The sequence below is a fragment of the Lithobates pipiens genome, unplaced genomic scaffold (assembly GCF_037356315.1).
Source record: "Lithobates pipiens isolate NorthernLeopardFrog02 unplaced genomic scaffold, aLitPip1_a1.2 Scaffold_27, whole genome shotgun sequence".
Taxonomy (NCBI): domain Eukaryota; kingdom Metazoa; phylum Chordata; class Amphibia; order Anura; family Ranidae; genus Lithobates; species Lithobates pipiens.
In genome coordinates this window covers 132,292,372-132,314,323 of record NW_027507788.1, presented here as the reverse complement: position 1 = coordinate 132,314,323, position 21,952 = coordinate 132,292,372, and the positions used below count along the sequence as shown (strand labels likewise).

The 21,952-nt window shown below is 48.0% G+C and overlaps 1 protein-coding gene across 4 annotated transcripts in view; it reads right to left on the bottom strand.

The window, feature by feature from the left end:
* LOC143934131 (galactoside alpha-(1,2)-fucosyltransferase 2-like) overlaps nucleotides 1-21,952 on the bottom strand; it is a 417,951-nt gene that overhangs the window by 186,526 nt on the left and 209,473 nt on the right. The gene's annotated exons all lie outside the window — the stretch shown is intronic.

The window sequence follows — 21,952 nt, the reverse complement described above, 5'->3', positions numbered from 1 at the left end:
CTCAGGTGGCCTGTCAGAAAATTCATCACCTTATCCTATGCAAACTACCAGATGCTCAGGTTGAAAGAATCTTTATGTATACATCTATTTTACTCATTCAGTTCACTTTGACCTTGTGTTGTAGTGTTTTGTACCACCTCTCATGGCATTTCTATGAGGACCTGCCCTTCTGTTAGATCAAACAACTCCTCTCTCCCACTGTTATGTCTTATCCAGGGGTCTCATGCTTTCCCCCTCAACCCACTGTGTTATCGGAATCGCACCATGCCTTCCATACCTTATCAAATTTTCTCCCAGATCCCCTTGCCCTGTATGTTGCTTTGTAGTATGGAACCATAGTGCTGACCAACTTTTTCCAAAAGCTAATGTCTGGGGGTTGTTTATTTTTCCATTTGAGCAGAATGGCCTTCTTGCCATAGAATAATAAAATGGTGAGAAGAGTTCTCAGTGCCCTCGAAGGAACCACCTCCTCCACCAATCCCAGCAAGCACACCCGCACCGTTAGCGGAATAGGCACCACCAACAGGTCCGAGATGCAAGCCGCAACCTCCCCTCAAAAATCCTGAATGTGCGAGCACTGCCAAAAGATATGGTTGGCATCTGCCGGGGAGAAGGAACATCTCCAACACTCCGCTGCTGCATTTCCATATATCTTGGCAATTCTGGCTGGAGTATAGTAGCTTCTATGTAAAAATTTAAATTGTATCCGTCGGTCTCTAGCTGACACTAAATCCCTAAAAGGCTGTGTCCAGAGGTCATCCCAGTCCTCCCCCTTCAGATCAGGGACTTCCATTTCCCATTTGGCTCTACAGTTAGTTACTGCTTTCGGTGTGCTTTTAAATAGTTCTTTGTATGTCAAAGAGAGTGTTTTGGTCAGGACCTCCATGTAAAGCAGAGATTCAGACTCCACCCTCAATCCTTCAAACTGTGCCTGAAATGCGTGGCTAAGCTGAAAAAAACGGAAGAAGTAGGAATTGGGAAGGTCATGTCTTGACTTTAATTGGGAAAAAGTCTGTAAGTCCCCCCAGTTTGTAATATCTTTGAGCGTTTTAACCCCTTTTACCACCCATACCACGGGATCAGGCAAGTTATAGAAATGGCGCAACTTCCGGTTCATCCATAAAAGAGTGGACGGGGACATTCCCATGTAACTAGGAGCTGCTAATTTTACTGACAGCTCCCATGCTCTAATCGTAGTTATGAGCAAATCTAATTTGGTATCCCTAAACAGAGCAATGCGTAGACTTTCATAAGATCCGAGATTGGCTGCTTCCAGCATCGTGGCCGAGTCCCCCTCATTTGATAATAGCCATCTATGGGCAAACACCATTTTCCCTGCAATATAATATTTATGCCAATCTGGCAGTGCTAGCCCTCCTCGATCAGTGGGTTCTTGTAGAACTTTGATCCCTATTCTAGGTGCTTTAGGTGCCCATAGGTATGAACTAATAATACCGTCTAATTGCTTAAAAAAGGATTTTGGTATCCCTACCGGCGTATGTCTAAGAAAGTAAAGTATCACTGGAAGGATTTTCATTTTAAGCAGGCAAATTCTACCCATCAATGATAGAGGTAATTTGACCCAGGCCTGCGTTTTTTGCTTGAGAAGTGACAGCAACGGGAGTAGGTTCAAGATCCAGTAGTCCTACACTTTCGCTGTAATTCGTACACCCAGATACTTAAGGGAGTCAACCCACTGTAATGGTAGGTCTGGATCTGCTCTGTCCTTAGCCCCGTTATCTAGCTGAAGGATTGATGACTTACTTAGTTAATCCTGAGCCCAGAGTATGTGGTAAATTTTCCAAAGATTTGCAGTACCGTCCTTAGGGAGTCCGCCGGGTCATTTAGAAACAAGAGCATGTCGTCCATATACAGTGCAAGTGTTTCCTGGATTGAGCCCACCTTAATGGCCCCAACCTCCTCTGCTGACCTCAGTGTGATGGCCAGGGGCTCCATAACCAGGGCAAAGAGAAAAGGAGATAATGGGCAGCCCTGTCTGGTTCCCCTACCCACCGTAAAAAAATCTGACGTCCTTGACCCCAATCTAATGGCCACTTTGGGGTTCTTATATAACATGGAGATCCAGTTTCGAAACTGAGGCTCGAAACCCCCGACCTCCAGCACCTTAAGTATGTACCCCCAGTCCACGGAGTGGAACGCTTTTTCTATGTCTATGGACACTATTGTTCTGGAATTCGAGTCCGTGGATGGTAGCTGTAAATGTGTGAAAAGTCTCCTCAAGTTTGTGTCTGTCGACTTCCCTGGCATGAACCCTGTCTGGTCTATGATAACTATTGTTGGTATGACTTTGGCAAGTCTTGTCGCTAGGATTTTGGTTAAAATCTTAAGGTCTGCATTTAAAAGGGCAATGGGGCGGTATGATGCATAGTCGGTCGGATCTTTCCCCGGTTTCAATTTCAAGATCATGTATGCTTCCAGCATTGAATTTGGTATCGAAGAGCTGCTTGTGCAGTGCTCTAGAAGCCAGTTGAATCTCTCAGCCAGTTATTCTACGTTGGCCTTGTAGAAATCCACCGGAAAACCATCCGGTCCTGGAGCTTTGTTAGGTGGGAAGGCAAAAATTGCCGATTGTATTTCTTTAAGAGTGATCTTGGCTTCCAGCTCACTGCAATTGTCCTCAGACAAGTTTGGTATGGGTAAGTCCGCCAACAGCAAGAATAATGACCCAGGGTCATAAGTTGGAATAGGCGAATATAGGGCTGAGAAGAAATCGATAAACTCCTGCATTATGAGTGCCGGATCGGTGACAAAATTGCACGCTCTGTTTTTAATAGCAGGGATATGAGCAATCAGGGTTTTGGTCTGCCAAACTAGCATAGCCAAGAGTTTACCATTTTTGTCCCCACTGTGTGTGCAGTTCTAGTAAGTTCCAAGCTTGTCAATCCCTTAACATGGAGAGACAGGCATCGCTGAGCCTCCAGCAGGGTCTCAAATGAAGCCCCACTGGGGGATGCCGCATGAGCCTCCGCACATTCTCTCTGTTTGTTTCAGTGTGGCAAGCTCTTCATTCTTGTTAATCCATGCAGTTTTTATCGCTGATATACATTCTCCTCTCATTACCGCCTTGAAGGTGTCCCATACCACTGGTGGTTCGGAAGTATCTACATTATCTGACCAGTATGTTTTAATTTTGACCCCCAGTTGGACAGACACCTGCTCGTTTTGTAGCCAGGCCGGAGAGAGATGCCAACCACCCCTGCTCCCCCCCTCCCCCACCGGGAATGACAGTGGGGAGAGAGGACTGTGATCCGACAAGCCCCCCACCAGGTACTCAATGCTTTCTATATATTGTAACATCCTGTCATTTCCCAGGGCTAGGTCAATTCTGGCTGCTGACCTGTGAGCAGTTGACATGTGCGAGTAGCACCTAGTTGTCGGGTGTCTCCAATGCCACACCTCGGTCAAACCAGTCACAGAGGCCCAACCCCGCAGCTCAGATAAGCCTCCCTATTACTCGGGTTGGAGGAGTCCAACACTGGATCCAATGTGGCGTTGAAGTCTCCCAACACCAACAGGGGCAAATGTAAGACTTGAGCCAAGCGGGCAAACATGTCATATAACATTTGAACTTGAAACGGAGGAGGCACATATACATTTATCAACAATCATCTACAGTAGCAAACATCCAGCACCACTGCCACATACCTCCCTCCTGGATCCGACCACACTTGGTGGATCATACACGAAATTGACTTGCTGATAAGCACAGACACGCCCCTGGCAAAGGTGGAATATGTAGAATGCAATGCTCTCTGTATCCACGATTTCCTCAGGGTCATCACTCTACTCCCATCAAGATGCGTCTCTTGAAAAAATATTATATGGGGTTTGGATTGTTTTAGGTATTGGAACACCAAGGCCCTCTTAAATTTGTGGTTCAGGCCCGTATCTGTAGATCCACGGTGTAGACCCATACGCTGTATCAGTTAATGGTAGGTTCCTGGAGACTCTATACTGGGGACTAAAATTTTAGCACTTTTTCGGTGATCCTCTGGATCTTGCTATCTTGGTTTAAATTTGTCCCCAGGCCAGGAGGTGGATCACAGATCGATTGTGTGTCATTCAAAAGGCAAATTCTGGATTGACCAACCGAGCCATTACAACATTCGGGTAGACATTATGAGCCCCAACGTCACTATTAAGAGAGGCATAAACAGGAATATGGGTAGACATCCAATGCATTGCAGCTGTGTAATCATGAGAGTTCCTTGTCCATCCAGTCACAGGCCTCTGCAGGGTTGTCAAAGAACTTCACGCTGCCCTTGTATTGCACCCTAAGCCTGCTTGGATAGAGCATGCTGTATTGGATCTCTTTGTCCTGGAGCCGTTTGCGGACATATTTAAACAAACTGCGTTGTTGTTGGGTGGCAGCCGAAAAGTCAGGAAACAGCATCAACCGAACGTTTTCACATTGCAGGTCTTGTTTCTTTCTAGATTTGGCTAGTATCATGTCCCTGTATTGGTAGTTAAAAAATCTGACGAGGAACGGTCTGGGGAATGCACCTGGTGGTCTACGGCCAGTTGGGACTCTGTGGGCTCTCTCCACCACATAGGTGGGGGGTAAATCCTCCAAAGCGAGGAGATTTTTGAAGAGGGCCTCTGCAAAGAGAACTGGTTTATCACCTTCTGTGCCTTCCGGCAAGCCCACTACCCTGATGTTATTTCTCCTTTGGCGGTCTTCCACATCATCAGCCCTACGCTGAAGAGACCGCACCAGATCCCTGAGCTCAGCTATATGGGTGTCTTGGGAGTGCGTGACATCCTCAACCCCTGAGACCCTGTCCTCCACCGCATTGAGCCTTCCTCTTATTTTGTCCAGATCATGTCTGATGAATGTACATTCAGACGATAAATGATCTATACGTCCCATGAGTTCGGACTTCCTAGCATTGATGACTTCCAGGATGGGTCTGGTGATTGCAGCAGTGTCCACCGCTAAATGCTGATCATCCGTAGGATCCATATCAGGGTTCTCCTCCGCCACATTGCCAGCCTGCACCATCCCTGCTGTGTTCCTTTTGGCGCGCTGCTCAGCCTTCTGTGAAGACAAGATGGTGGGGGCGGAGACTCGCTCCGCCTCCCATGTAGAACGGGTCTGGCGCTGTTCTTTTGCGGCTTTGTAGGGCTTTTTGGAAGCCAAGGATGGCATGTCCTGACTCCTCTCACCTTCCTCCGGGAGTGGGTGTGCAATATAGCTGGATTGGTGAGCTCCAAACGAAAGGATCAGTTCAGGGTGTGCGGAGCAATGGAAAGACACGCGTTGCCTCGATCACATCCGGCCACGCCCCCCGCACCTTTTGGTTTACTCCTTCCGGGTTATTTTCGTGTTTCCGATCATGCGTGGTGTTTGTCTATCAATTTTTAGCGGACAAATACTGTACTGATTAAATGATTGTCGTTCGCTGGGCTATCGTCCAAGCAAAGTTTTCGTGTACGTCCAATCATATATTGTTGGACGAAGTGTCATGATCGCCTGTCAAAAGCTGTGTACTAATGATTAGCCTATTGTGCGATCAATCCCAAAGCGTTTTTTATCATCCAATTATCTGATCCTGTGTTTGAGGCATTAACCACTAACAGAACGCCCTCCACCATTATACGGCGGCTGTTTAAAGAGGGATATCGTTGTGAAGGCAGCAGTTAGCTACCATAACCCCAGTATTCTTCTTTAGCGGGCGGTCCGGTTTCCGATAAGAGTGGTTTCTGAGCAGATTCGCCAGGAGATCGCTTTTATCAGCGGTGGGAGTGTGCTGCCGGCGGCAGCGATCAGGTCCTTCTCCATGTTGGGTATGGAGACGAGTGAGGGGAAGATGGCCCCCACCCATCTCCATTCCATAGTAGGGCGGAAGCGACGTCAAAATGTCACACAGTGTAGTGGTGCCCCTGTGGGGTTGCTGCGTGTAGTAGTCCCACACATGACTCTGCTAGGCCAGGCATTCACTTCAGATACACATTGCCAGTCAATGAACAGTCCTTTAGCTTGCTTTTGTTGTTTTTATTAAGGGGATTTAACTTGGATTGGGGAAAGGGGCATGGGATAATTGGTCTTGATAAATTGAACAATCGTTTTGAATCTATATTGACAGTCTCTGTGCTCTCCATACTCCTCCAGCAAATTACTTGGGTAAACTTTGTTTTCTCTACTGTGCAATCATAGTTTCCTGGCACAGCTAGCACGTGTTTAGGGCCTACTCTGAATAAGTCCTAACCATTGAAAAGCATCCAATAGCAAAACGAATAATACTTCCTCATGGGCCAGCGACAGCCTAACACCCCATCATCACTAGTTCTTCCACCTATGTTCCAGACGGTCCATGTTCATCCGATCCCCCCATAGGGGAGAGCGGAGATCTGACAGGGCGGTCCCTACACAGTGTGCAGGGACCGCCCTGTCATCTGGCAGCTCAGCGGGGATCAACAAAGCGATCCCCGCTGAGCAAGCGGATGTTCACGGGGCGGATCATCACGGATCCGCCCCGCGTGAAAGGACCGTAAGAAGAAGAGAAGAAAAGATTGATCGCACACTTGAATCCAAAAGATGCAATAGAAATTTCTTTATTGTCATGAGCCAGACAAAATTGCAATGATGATCATTTGACATGTTTCACATGAAAAGAAACGTGCTTGTTCACAACAATTGAAATGCTCACAATACAAGCTGTTTAAAGGCGTATATAAAATCAGACACCTAACACAACAGCTGTAGTTAAAGAGCAAAACTTCACTGACATAAAAACATTTCTTAAGGTCTCTTTCACACTGGGGCGGTGGGTGCATCGGCACTAAAACGCCGCCATTTTTAGCGGCACTTTACCATTAATTTTTCAGTGCTATTAACTATTACTTAGCCGTGCTGCCCTATTGATTTCAATGGGCAGGAGCGATGATGGAGCGGTGTAAACACTGCTCCTTCACCGCTCCAAAGATGCTACTATCAGGACTTTTTTTAGCTTCCTGCCAGCGCACCGCTCCAGTGTGAAAGCCTCACATTGGAGAGACAGCAGCGGCTCTTTCAGGGCGCTTTGCAGGCACTATTTTTAGCACTGTAGCGCCTGCAAAGCACCCCAGTGTGAAAGGGGTCTAAATGATTTTATGTCGGTGAAGTTTTGTGTTGATTGCTCTTTAACTACAGGCGTTTTGTGTTAGGTGTTTAATTTGATATACACCTTTAAATAGCTTGTATTGTGAGCATTTTAATTGTTGTGAACAAGCACGGTTCTTTTCGTGTGAAACGCGTCAACTGATCATCACTGCAATTTTGTCTGGCTCATGACAATAAAGACATTTCTACAGCATCTTTAGGATTCAGGTGTGCGATCAATCTTTTCTTCTCTTCTTGATATTGCCTACGGTGATGAGCCAGGATTAGCACCTTGGACCGGGTGTGTCCATTTTTTGCCTGAACCAGTGTGTGCACCCTTGTTCTGTAGTCTGCATTGAGATACAAGTCGGATTTTGGGTATCCCCTGCAACAAAAATGTATTTTTGGTCAGATAATCCCAAAGGGAAATCATGTCTAAAGAGATGTAGACCCTTCGACTTTTCTCATTAGTACCCTGCAAGTGCAGACCCAGTGGACACAGACAAACCAACAGCTATTTCTTCAGAATAACAATGGACCTGATCGGAACATTCCATTCATCCTCTATGGACCTGCGGGTGTAACTGGACTTGCGTCTGGTTACACCAGCCTATATCCAATCTGTTCTGGTCAGATAAAAACAAACAGAAGGGGATCCTTTCTCCTCCATGTAGGTGCATCAGAGTTAGTTGCGTATTAGTATAAACAGACAGCGGAGTCCTGCAACCATGTGCAATGTATGTGATTACAGCATGGTGGTGTAGGTTTTATGGGGGTTAAGGCTGGGTTCACACCGCTGCGATGCGGGAACGCCGCGAATCCGCGGCGTTTTCCCGCATCGCACGACTCCCGCCGGCAGTTCACACTGCCCTATGCGAACGGCTGGGAGTGTCAATGATATGTTAATGACACCCCCAGATCCGATCGCATATCGCAGTGCGATCTGCCGACTCGCACAAGAATCGGATCGCATGGTGTGAACGCCCATGCGATCCGATTCTGTTGCGAACGAAAAAAAGGGTCCCGTGCGAGTTTGCTGCGGGACCGCTGCGAGTTCAGCCATACTATCTGTATGGCTGAACTCGCAGCGCTACGGAGATCGGATGTGATTTGCGGTGCGAATCACATCCGGATCTCCCCCCGCAGCAGTGTGAACCCAGCCTTAAAGAGGCAATATATCACCTCCTCACTGCCTGTCAAACACCTTCTGAAAGGCATTCCATTGCAAATCCACTGCAAATAGATCTTCACAGCGTTTAAAGCGGAATAATGTAAACATTCCATCCAGAACACACCATGTGTAAACTATCTATTTACATCAAACAGGTTCCTAGAGTAATGCTTTGTAACCACAATTGTTTTCCATTGCAGAAATCCATAGAAACAAAGCCTCACGGCTGCCATCTCATTGCTGTTGCCTTGCCACCTAAAACAAGAATGTAAAATGACAGGTTCAGTGTTAAACAAAGACCCTCTATCACTGACATTATTTAACCCTGTGAGTAATAAAACTTTTTTAAGTATCAAGAAGTATTGGCATTATTTACCAGAGGCTTATTTTGATGTAGCGCTCACTCCCGAAAGGGCCTGCTGAATGGACCCAAAGTTATATCCCCAACTAGGGTATTCGCGGCCAAGCACAAAGCAATGGTCACCCTTTTGGCTCAACAGTCTATGTGCTTAGGGATATTTTGTAGATTTATTGGTGATCAAATTTGGATGGTATGAAGGGAAGTACTCTCTACTATATCAAAGCTTCTTAGTACAGTCCTTTTAGTAGCAGCCAGAGGATTAAACAGCACTAAGCCTTTATAAGAAATGTCCCATTACAAGCAGGCGCTGATACCAGTCTGCAAAGATAGCAGCAGCAAACAGTCACTAGGATCCAGGACTCAGATCTGTACTCACAATGTCCTTGGAGCTGTCTGCCGCCCAGCCTCCACAGGTACATCCACACAAAGAGACAAAAAAGATCCTTAGTGAAGTCGCAGAGATTCACAAGAGATTCGTAAGAAATAGGTCCCCCAGCTCTGCCTGTAGGTGGGGTGCTGCGTGGTGCCGTGGCAATAAGTCACACAATTAAGGTGCAACAGTTCTGCGACAACAGGCAGCAACAGTTCACAAGGACCAGGTGGGACAGCTACCCAGCTGGGCACATTAACAGTTTCTAGTGATGTGGAGAAGTAGGCTCTAGCCGAACCAACAGCATCTGTTGATGGAACAGAATGCAGCCTGGCCATCTTATGCCCAATCAGGTGGGTATCCAGCTGGGATGAGGCCCTACTCCCTTTCTCTACCGCTAGTACTGTACAAGTAACCATTCCCTACTCTACCCACTCGCAAAAAGTGAGCCAGGGGCCAGGGTCTTAAATAGACTCTGCCACACCTAAGATGGCTACCAGAGTCATATGGGCAGCCAGCATTCATTTGGATCGCTGCCACGGTTACTCAGGATACCATAGAGGAACCCCGTTCCCCATGACTTCCTCTCCCCCTGCATTTACGCTGAGGTTGAGTGCCACCTGCAGTAGAGACACACAGACTGCACCTACAGTGGATATAAAAATTCTACACACCCCTGTTAAAATGTCAGTTTTTTCTGATGTAAGAAAATGAGACAAAGATAAATAATTTCAGAACTTTTTCCACATTTTGATGTGAGCTATAAACTGCACAACTCAGTTGAACAACAAACTGAAATCTTTTAGTTGGAGGGAAGTAAAACTAAAAAACTAAAATAATATGGTTGCATAAGTGTGCACACCCAAACTAATACTTTGTTGAAGCACCTTTTGATTTTATTACAGCACTCTGTGTTTTTGGGTAGGAGTCTATCAGCATGGCACATCTTGGCAATATTTGCCCACTCTTCTTTGCAAAAACACTCCAAATCTGTCAGTTTGTGAGGGCATCTCCTGTGCAAAGCCCTCTTCAGATCACCCCACAGATTTCTAATTAGATTCAGGTCTGGACTCTGGCTGGGCCATTCCAAAATTGTAATATTCTTCTGGTGAATCCAATTCTTTGTTGATATGGATGTATGCCTCGGGTCATTGTCATGCTGAAAGATTAAAGAGGAAGTAAAGGCTAAAAAACAAAAAAAAAACAAAAAAAAAAACACACCATGCAAGGCAAAGGCATAATGAGTTAGTATGCATAGCTTAGTATGCATATGCTCAATCAGACAATTCTTGGCCAACTTTCCGCCAACAAATGTTGGATGGCAGGCTAGTAAATTTTCAGCAGACAACATCACACAAAAGTCCAAAGTACAAACACTAATGCTCAGAATCAGTGCTCACCAAACACGACATTAGCTGAAGGTCGCTTCAATAACAAAACTAAAGCAGAAGGTACCCAAAGGGTGGTGCTAAAGAGCTGAAATTCCGTGTAGTACGTCACTATGTTCGTGATTGTTGGCTGACAATTGTGTACCGTTTATATGCAAGACAAGTTCACGGCACACGCCCTTTGGACAGAAGTCTGGCGCTTTGTCTGCTGAAAATCCGTTCATGTTAAGGAGTCTTTAAACAAACTACTAATTATCAGAGGGCGATTGCCAGGTAACTCTTCGCTACCTTTAAAGTGTATTAAAAGTTTGGCTTTTTCTTTTTTTTTTTATAACAAACATGTCATACTTACCTGCTCTGTAAAATGGTTTTGCACAAGCAGCTCCGATCTTCCTCTTCTCAGATCCCCGCTGGCACTCCTCACACCTACCCCATGACTAGTGCCCCTTGCTATGCTTTCACTGGTACGCACTTGCTTCTGAGCCTTGCTCTATGCATCCATAAGACACATAGAGCCGCCCCCACTCTCACCTCATTGGCTCACTGGTTGTGATTGACAGCAGTGGGAGCCAATGGCTCCTGCTGCTTTCTCCGCCAATGAGGAAAGGGACTCCCAGGGCAGCTGAGGCTCTGCTGCACATAGCTAGATCAAGATGGAGCTTAGGTAAGTATAAGGGCTTATGCACACAGGATGTTTTTACAGCTAATGTTAGGGGCGTTTGAAGTTTTTTTTTTAACTGCCTATAAAATCCCCTCCATGTTAGCCTATGTGTCCATGCACACATAAACTGTTGGAGACGTTTGGAGGCATATGTGTTTAGGGGAAAACAACAGCCTGTGCTTCAAGGAGCAGTAAAAACAAAAACCACCAAAAAAATGTAGCTAAACGCGTCAAGCTGCGTTTAGACGCGTTTGATGTTTTTAGACATTTTTACAATATAGGGAGTATTTTTAACAAAAAAAACCACCCAAAAACTTCAAAAACCACAGGAAAATGCACAATAATGCTAATGTAAAAATGCAGCTAGATGCGGAAAAAGGGGCGTTTTTAGCTCTGCTGTAGTGCTGCCATTTTTAAAGTGTCCTGTGTGCATGAACCCCTAGGGGCGCTGGGGTGGAGCAGCACACATTTTTTACCTTCCTGCATAAAATGCATGAAGGTAAAAAAAATTCAGCATTTACAACCACTTTAACCCTGAAAAGGCTGAACCACCGCACCACTGCTGCATGCCTTTTACTAGTTAAGGCTACATGCACACTATACGCTAAAAAAAAATGCCAGGGAAACGCTGGATGAAAAATGCTGATAATAGCATTTTTGTGCCAGATTATAGTAGCATTTTAGTCGTTTTTAGAAGCTTTTAGGAGCAGTTAAGCATTTTAACATTTCATTGTCGTTTTTGCAGTACATGGAGAAAAATAAAAAAATAAACAGAAGCTGTTAGTAGCATTTAAAAGCAGTTAGATGCCACTAGGAGCATTCAGCATATTTTTCTGCTGGAAAAACGCTCCAAGAAACTCTAAAAAAACTATTTTTTCTGCTCTGAGAAGCTGAAGCTCAAAAATTGCTAACAGCCTAAAGTAATGTACATGGACACATAGTGCGTTATTTGCGAAAGGCAAATCCACTTTGCACTGCAAGTGCACTTGGAAGTGCAGTCGCTCTAAATCTAAGGGACAAATCTGAAATGAGGGGAAGCTCTGCTGATTTTATCATCCAATTACGTGCAAGCTAAAATTATGTTTCTTATTTTCCTTGCATGTCCCCCTCGGATCTACAGCGACTTTACTTCCAAGTGCACTTGCACTTGCAGATTTTCCTTTAGTAAATGACCCCCATAGGATAATACTATTTAGCTTCTAGGATCAGGAAAAAAAAAGCTAATGACAGCTTTTAGGAGCTAGTGTGCATGGAACCTAAAAGCAAAAACTCTGTGTGCTGCCAACCCACTTACCAAACGGAGCGCTACAAAACAAAAACAAGCCTAATAGAGCTGCAGCCAGGGATGGCCATACCATGGGTCCTGGTGGGTCCAATGGTCCCAGACAGTACTTTAAGAGGGGCGTAAAATTGACACCCACATTTTTCACAAGGGATCATGAGTCCTGAAGTGGGAGGGGCTGGAGGAAACCCCATCTCCTGATCGCGGCATGGGTGTCACTGCTGCCGCAGACATCACGGAACCAGAGACAAAGTGAGCACCACTACATGTGATACCATCCTCCCTGCACTGCCACTGACCCACCTCCCCCAGCACTGACCTCCCCAGCACTGCCACTGATCCCCATCCCTCCCTAGCAATGCCACTGATCCACATTCCTCCCTACCACTGCCAAAGATCCCCATCCCTCTTGCACTGCCACTGATCCCTCCCCCCACCAGCACTGCCACTGATCCCCATCCCTCCCTAGTACTGCCACGGATACCCATCCTGCTCTAGCACTGCCACTCATCCCATCCCTCTAGCACTGCCACTGATCCCCACCCCCGCACTAGAACTGCCACTGATCCCCATCCCTCCCTAGCACTGCCACTAATCCCCATTCCTCCCTAGCACTGCCACTGATCCCCATTCCTCCCTAGAACTGCCACTGATCCCCATCCCTCCCCAGCACTGCCACTGATCCCCATCCTTCCCCAGTACTGCCACTGATCCCGATCCCCTCCCAGCACTGCCACTGATCCCCATCCTTCCCTACCACTGCCACTGAATCCCATCCCCCGCCAGCACTGCCACTGATCCCCATTCCTCCCTACCACTGCAACTGATTCCATCCCTCTTGCACTGCCACTGATCCCACCTCCCACCAGCACTGCCATTGACCCCCATCCCTCCCTAGTGCTGCCACTGATCTCCATCCCTCCCTAGCACTGCCACATATCCCATCCCTTTAGCACTGCCACTGATTCCCAGCCCCCCCAGGACTCCTTAGAATAAAATATATAGAAACTGGTGCCAGGTGGTACTTTAAGAAGGGCAGCAAATTGACACCCAGATTTTTCATGAGGGATCATGAGTCCTGAATTGGGAGGGGCTGGAGAAGACCCCATCTCCTGATCGTGGCATAGGTGTCACTGCCGCCGCAGACACTAGGGAACCAGAGACAAAGTGAGCACCACTACCTGTGATCCTATCCTCCCTGCACTGCCACTGACCCCCCTTCCCCAGCACTGCCACTGATCCCCATCCCTTCTTACCACTACCACTGATCCCCATTCCTCCCTACCACTGCCACTGATCCCCATCCCTCCCTAGCACTGCAACTGATCCCCACCCCTCCCTAGCACTGCAACTGATCCCCATCCCTCCTTAGCACTGGAATTGAACATAATAACGTCATATAACTTTCCATATAGGAAACTGCTGTTTCCTGTAAATCTGACTTCCTGATAAATGTAATATTAGTTGTAATTATAATGATTCAAAATAATGGATGTGGAGGCCTTTTGGTAGGCATGATTTTTTTTTTGGGTTGGGCAGCATTTCATTCTTGGACCCGGGCAGGATTTCATTCTTGGACCCAGGCAGCCATGGGCGTCCGCAGAACTTTTTCCAAGGGGGGCATCATTTTAAGGCCACTCATGCTCCCAGGGGCGGATCAAGGGGGGGGGCAACGGGTCAATTTTCCCCTCCGAGAATACCGGCAAAGCCGGTTCCGCGGGTCCAATCGCGGCCGGTTCCGCGGGTACCCACGGCCGGTTCCGCGGGTACCAGCGGGCCGGATCCGCGGGTCCAATCGCGGCCGGTTCCGCGGGTACCCGCGCGGAGTGGATGGGTGAGGGGCAGCTGGGCAGCTTAGGAGGGCAGGGCTGCTGGCCAATCAGGAAGCCAGCAGGCAGGGGAGCAGGGAGATGACATCATCTCTCACTGCCCTGCATCCCTCCAGTCCTGCCCTCACTGTGTAGGAAGCTGTGTGCAGCAGAGAGATTGCATCATCTCTCTGCTGCCTATCTTCACTCTGGGACCCAACAAAAGACCACCTTAGCAGAAAAGTGACACAGTAGGTGACAATCCGCAATGTGTGGCAGGCTTCGTGGCAAGTGGCAATCCGCAATGTGTGGCAGACTACGTGGCAAGTGGCAATCCACAATGTGTGGCAAGTGGCAATCCGCAATGTGTGGCAGACTATGTGGCAAGTGGCAATCCACAATGTGTGGCAGACTACGTGGCAAGTGGCAATCCGCAATGTGTGGCAGACTACGTGGCAAGTGGCAATCCACAATGTGTGGCAGACTACGTGGCAAGTGGCAATTCGCAATGTGTGGCAGGTGACGTGGCAAGTGGCAATCCACAATGTGTGGCAGACTACGTGGCAAGTGGCAATTCGCAATGTGTGGCAGGTGACGTGGCAAGTGACAATCCGCAATGTGTGGCAGGTGACCTGGCAAGTGACAATCTGCAATTGGTGGCAGGTGACGTGGCAAGTGACAATCCGCAATGTGTGGCAGGCTACGTGGCAATTGGCAATCCGCAATGTGTGGCAGGCAACGTGGCAAGTGACAATCCGCAATGTGTGGCAGGTGACGTGGCAAGTGACAATCCCCAATGTGCGGCAGGTGACGTGGCAAGTGGCAATCCGCAATGTGTGGCAGGCTACGTGGAAATCCGCATCTGGTGGCAGGCGACGTGGCAAGTGACAATCCGCAATGTGTGGCAGGTGACGTGGCAAGTGACAATCCGCAATGTGTGGCAGGCTACGTTGCAAGTGGCAATCCGCAATGTGTGGCAGGCTACGTGGCAAGTGACAATCCGCAATGTGTGGCAGGTGACGTGGCAAGTGACAATCCACATTTGGTGGCAGGCGACATGGCAAGTGACATCCTCAGGGCTCCCACTGATTCTGCATTATGGTGAGATGAACCATTTAATTTTATATTACAATGTATTAATAGAAATAATGCGCTTCAATCATCCTGACACCATAACAACCATGGTGCCGTAATGATTGAAGCGCAAATACCAGCCATTTCCCATATAAATTGCCCCCAAAAAAACATATTTTATAGCAGTGCCCCTCCCGAGACTAGACTCTGGATCCGCCCCTGCATGCTCCGCCCCTTTTCGACAATCTCATGAAAATCTTTCCACTTGAAATACATATGTGTTATATAACAGATAATTCATCTTCACTTTGTATTGGAAGTTACTCTGGCGGCTGTGTTCCATGCCCATATAGCCTAGAGAATGTACATCTTTTTACATTGCAATACATCTGTTGTGGCCATATTTTGATCTCATACTGTCACTGTATGGGCTGTTTTCATCAAGATAAAAATATGGCAACAACAGATGTATTGCAATGTAAAAAGATGTACATTCTCTAGGCCAGGGGTGTCCAAACTTTTTTCAAAGAGGGCCAGATTTGATGAAGTGAACATGCGTGAGGGCCGACCATTTTGCCTGACATTCTTTGAACCATTGAAAATTCGGTCTAAGTTTGTCCATCCGAGCGCTAATACACGGCCCAACAAGAATTCTCTTGCCTTTGTCGCGCTCGTTCCCAACACACAGACGAATGCTCTGCACTTTAGGGGGTACCGTTAATTTTTAATGGTACCCCACACATTGGAAAATGTAGGGTGCTTTTGGTGCAGTGCAATTAAAAAAAAAAAAAAAAAAAAAAAAAAAAGCTTGGGGGCTTCTTTCCCTGCATTTTTGTGAGTAGGGAAGTCCCTTGAAATTAATGGGCTGCCCTGCACACAGTACGCAGCCACACAGATGTGAACCAAGGGCTTGTTCACATGTCAGGTTGGAGGGGCAGTAAAACCACATGGTTAAGCTGTTTTTACCACCCCCAACTTCTCCCCCTTTAGCTGCAGAGGGAGCAGCTGGGGGTGTACACCTGCTGTGGCTGCAGCTGGAGGTATACCCAGGGTGAATGGGCCTGCACTTCAAGTACACACAGTTGCGGTATAGTGATGCTGAATTTACGGGCTTAAACAGGTGGTGAGGAGGCAACATAATGCCTCTTTACCACCATTCAAATGCCTCTGAAAAGAGATTTGTGCATGGATTGCTTTTCAGAGGAGCAGCAGTACTGGCTAATATCACACACAAGCCCTACAAAAGCATTTTTGATGGTACAAGAATGGGGGGGGGGGGGGGGGGGTCCGGATTAAAAGTAACATACACACAGACACATGTACACACATGCAGATAAATGCACGCCGCACACACATACATACAGACATACATGCACACACATACATACAGACACATGTGCACACACACAAACATACAGACACATGCATACACATACATACATACAGACACATGCGCGTGTGCGCACACACACACACACATACATACAGACACATGCATACAGACATACATACAGACACATGTGCACACACAGATACAGACATACATGCGCACACATACAGACACATGTGCACACACACATACATACATACAGACATACATACAGACACACGCATACACATACATGCACACACACAGACACACGCATACATGCACACAGACATATGCATACACATACATGCACACACACAGACATACATACAGATGTGCACACGCACACATACAGACACATGTGCACACGCACAGACACATACAGACACATGTGCACACGCACAGACACAGACACACATCCAGACACATGTGCACACACACACACACACACACATACAGACACATGTGCACACACATACACATACAGACACATGTGCACACACATACACATATACACACACACACAGACACAGACACATGTGCGCACACACACACACACACATGTGCACACACACACACACATGTACACACACACACACATACAGACACATGTGTACACACACACACACACACATGTGCACACACACACATATACAGGCACATGTGCACACACACACACATACAGACACATGTGCACACACACACACACATATACAGACACACACACACACAGACACATGTGCACACACACATATACAGGCACATGTGCACACACACATATACAGGCACATGTGCACACACACACATACAGACACATGTGCACACACACACACAGACAGACACATGTGCACACACACACATACAGACACATGTGCACACACACATACAGACACATGTGCGCACACACATACATACACATGTGCACACACATACAGACAGACGTGCACACACACACATACAGACACATGTGCACACACACACACATACAGACACAAGTGCACACACACACATGTGCACACACACAGACACATGTGCACACACACAGACACACATACAGACACATGTGCACACACACACACATACAGACATACATTCATACACACACACATGAATAAATCCTTTTTAACACCAATTTAGCTTTTAGCATAGTACAGTACCTTTGTAGCTTCCTAATTCAGCCGGGTACTGCACTGTAGGGGGAAGCAGAGAGCACAGCACACTCCTCTGCACTTTACTTTCACTTTTGAAGCTCACGGAGCTTCTCACAGTGCCTGGGATCAGGCTCATCTGACAGCCCTGATCCCACGGCACACTAAATTGAGAAAGACCAGGCGGGCCATTCAAAACCGGACCGCGGGCCGCAATTGGCCCGCGGGCCGGACTTTGGACATGCCTGCTCTAGGCTATATGGGCATGATATGCAGCCACCTGAGTGACCTTGCGGACGCCCATGCTTTCAAAAACCAACCCTGTAAAAAATTTCATACCAGCCTCACAGCATTATTATACCAGCCTAACAGCATAACGTCATTATTTTCTTGTTCATGAAAGGGAAAACCATACATTTTAAAGCATATTTGATGAAGAGAGTATTATATATAGATATATAGATATGAAATCACATAGCGCTTACAATATATATATATTCAAATTCCAGTTAATAGTGGTAAGGGATCAATCATCAAAGGGGACCCCAGGAACTCAGGGGGGGGGGCACCTTCTGCAGAAAGAATACTCTAAGGTAAGGGGGGTGGGTTACTAACATAAGGAGGAATACTAACATAAGAAAGAAACCCTTTATATCAGTGCCCCTTACATTATCGTATTCACTCCCCCCTTACATCAGTGACCCCCCCCCCCCCCGACTGGCCTGGCGGAGCTTTCACTGACCTCCTTTCAGGTGCACTGTGCAGGGCTCAGTCAGTCGGCTCCAGCTTGATGGCTCTGGTTTTATCCTATATTCTCCTCTTCACAGACCACACAAGTCTGACTTCTCCCATGACCTCCATCCCGGCGGTGCTCCCACTCTTGACTCCTCTTCAGACTCCCTCAGAGACTGCAGAAATGCTACAGGAGATGGTCAGAGACTGCAGACTTGATGCAAGAGCTCAATGCAGCCTCACCAGTGCCCACCAAATGCAGCCTCACTGTGCCCACCAAATTCAGCCTCACTGTGCCCACCAAATGCAGCCTCACTGTGTCCATCAAATGCAGCTTTAATGTGCCCATCATTGCAGACCCTCTTGTGCCTCATGTTCCAGTCTGCTGTCCCTGTCTGTGGGAAGGGGTGTGTTGTTGATGCTTGGTACGGTACCTTGCATGCCAGCAGGATATCCATGACGGGCAGCAGCAGGGTCTGTTCTAGTTTTGGATGGGGACGGTGCTCCTTCCAGAGGATCTGTCTGCTGTGAGATGAAGTGGTCCCTGGCCACCTGCACCTTCAGCCGTCCCCATTTTCTGACCCCAGTCAGCCTGTCCTCTGGTCCTGGGGAAGTGGAGAGTACTGGGTGGGAGTTGGAGAGAAGGGGGAGCGTACTAGGGAGTAGAGAGTACTGGCGGGGTTGGAGAACACATGGGTGGGGGCAAAGAGCGGAGAGCACTGTGGGGGGAACGGGGGGGAGCACTGGGGGGGGAACAGGGGGGAGAGCACTGGGGGGGAACGGGGGAGAGCACTGGGATGGTGGCTAGAGAAGGATGGGGAGAGCTGGAGAGCAGGGGGGACAGGAGAGTGTGGTGGTGGAGGAGAGCACGGGGGGGTAGGAGAGTGTGGTGCGGGGAAGAGCACTAGGGGAGCAGAAAAACAGGGGTGGAGAGCACGGGGGCTGGAGAGTACTGGGGGGTACAAAGAGCAGGGGGGAGTGGAGAGCACCAGTGGGGGCCAGAAAGAACAGGAGTGGAAAGCACTGGGGACTGGAGAGCACTATGGAGGGTGGAGAGCACTGGTAGGGTTGGAGAGCACATGGGTGGGGGCAGAATGCAGTGGGGAGTGGAAAGTGCTGGGGGAGCCAAAAAGAACAGGGGTGGAGAGCACTGGGGGGGGGGGCTGGAGAGCACCAGGGGGGCAGAAAAGAACAGGGGTGGGGAGAATGGGGGGCTGGAGAGCACTGGGATGGTGGCTGGAAAGTGATGGGGAGAGCTGAAGAGCACTGGGGGGGGGGGAGCACTGGGGGGAGTGGAAAGAAGAGGGAGGGAGAAAGAAGAGGGGGGAGAGCACTGGAGGTAGTGGAGAGCACTGGGGGGGGGGAGAACAGGGGGGAGAGCACGGGGGAGGAGAACAGGGGGGAGAGCACTGGGGAGGAGAACAAGGGGAGAGGACTGGGGGGAGCGGAGAGCACTGTGGGGGGGAGAACGGGGGAGCACTGGGATGGTGGCTAGATAAGGATGGGGAGAGCTGGAGAGTTGGGGGGGGCAGCAAGAACAGGGGAGGAGAAAACTGTGAGGGGACAGGAGAGTGTGGTGGTGGAGAGAGGGGGGGGGGAGAGTGTGGTGGAGGAGAGCACTGGGGGGGGGGGGGGGGCAGGGAGCACAAGGTGAACTGGGGACAGTAAAATAAGTTGGATAGGAGAATCGGAGGGGGGTTCCCTGCAGCCCCCTCTCGATCCTCCTATCCAGGCACTGTGGCACACAGCGCGGGCTGTACCTGCAGCATCTCCTTCTCTTGATCATAGTGCTAGATGGCTCTGTGTACTGCGGCCGCTCTGTAACATGGCCCCGCCCCCCCAGACCGGCTCGTGTGATAGGGGGAACGTTGATTCTCTACTATCACACGAGCTGGTCTGAGGGGGCGGGACTGTGTTACAGAGCGACCACAGTACACAGAGCCATCCAGCACTATGATCCATAGGAGTCGGAGAGGGCAGAGGATGCAGCCGCCAGCGGACAAAAAAATGAATAAAAAAAAGTGAAAAAAATGCAGCATGGCGGCGGCTACGGCAGACACCTTGGGGATTCCAGGGGGGGGGGGCACTTGACCCCCCTTGCCCCCTGCTGCGGACGCCCATGCAGGCAGCATTTCATTCTTGGACCTGGGCAGCATATAATTCTTGGACCCAGGCAGCACAATGTCTTTGGCCAGCCCTGGCTGCAGCAAACACCAAATGTGTTCACACATCACATAAATTCTAATAATAACAAATGTGTTGTGCTGCTCATTAGCCGTTACATTTCCTAAAGTGATAAATAAAAAACGTTATACCCAAAAAGTTACACTTAGGCTGGGTTCACACCGATGCGGCAGCGAGAACCGGATGTGATTCGCACCGCACTGCAGTGCAAATCACATCCGATCTCTGTGCGATGCGAGTTCAGCCATACACATAGTATGGCTGAATTCGCATCGCACCCGCCGCAAACTGGCACGGGACCCTTTTTTTTGGTCCGCAGCAGAATCGGATCGCATGGGTGTTCACACCATGCGATCCGATTCCTGTCCGAGTTTGCAGATCGCACTGCGATATGCGAACTGATCTGGGGGTGTCATTAAGGTTTCACTGACACTCCCAGCAGTCCGCATAGGGCAGTGTGAACTGCCGGCGGGAGGCATGCGATGCGGGAAAGCGCCGCGGATTCGCGGCGTTCCCGCATCGCTCCAGTGTGAACCCAGCCTAAACATAATGAAATATATAGAAAATAGTAGATTTCTTAAATAATATAGATATAGTCCACCCAAAACTGAAAAGTTAAAGAATCACTACTATATGACAAATAAGTGATCACATATTTTTATTTAAAGTGACATGTCATTGCACTTCAAATAAATAATCGCATTGTACTCCACCCTAAAGTGAAAAAAAGTCCACCACTAATGCACACGATTAATAAAAAAAAAAGCTCTTTTGTGAATAAACAAAATATTTTTGCAATGATCTTCAAATAAGTTAAAGGTGAAATCTGTGCATCACCTTAAACTGAAAGTGATCCACCACCAGCAGAAATGTTCGCTCACCTGGCCCGTGGACAAAAGTGCTTTTTGGATTGAAAAATCGATTCATCCACGAGTGATGGTGACCGGTCCTCTTTCTAGTTCCAGCGTGTCCCCTTTAAAAAAATCAGCAGCACCCTTATGCAGGTGCTAATGAGTAGTGCAACACATTTGCTAATATTTGTGCATTGTACAAGGTTATAGAACAGTTGAAAGGGATTTAGCCTTGACTCCTTATACGGGATAGTCGCATACATTACATTTTTGGTAACTTTTTGCCAGATGGTCGGGTCTACAGGATTTTTAACACTTGTCATTTTTATAATTAAACTGATTTTATTGACTTTTTCTTTTATTTTTGAGAAAGAATGTACAGTTCACTACAGAACAGAAAGTCGTCAACAAAGCACAACATTAACAAGCATACATAATCAATATTTGTGAG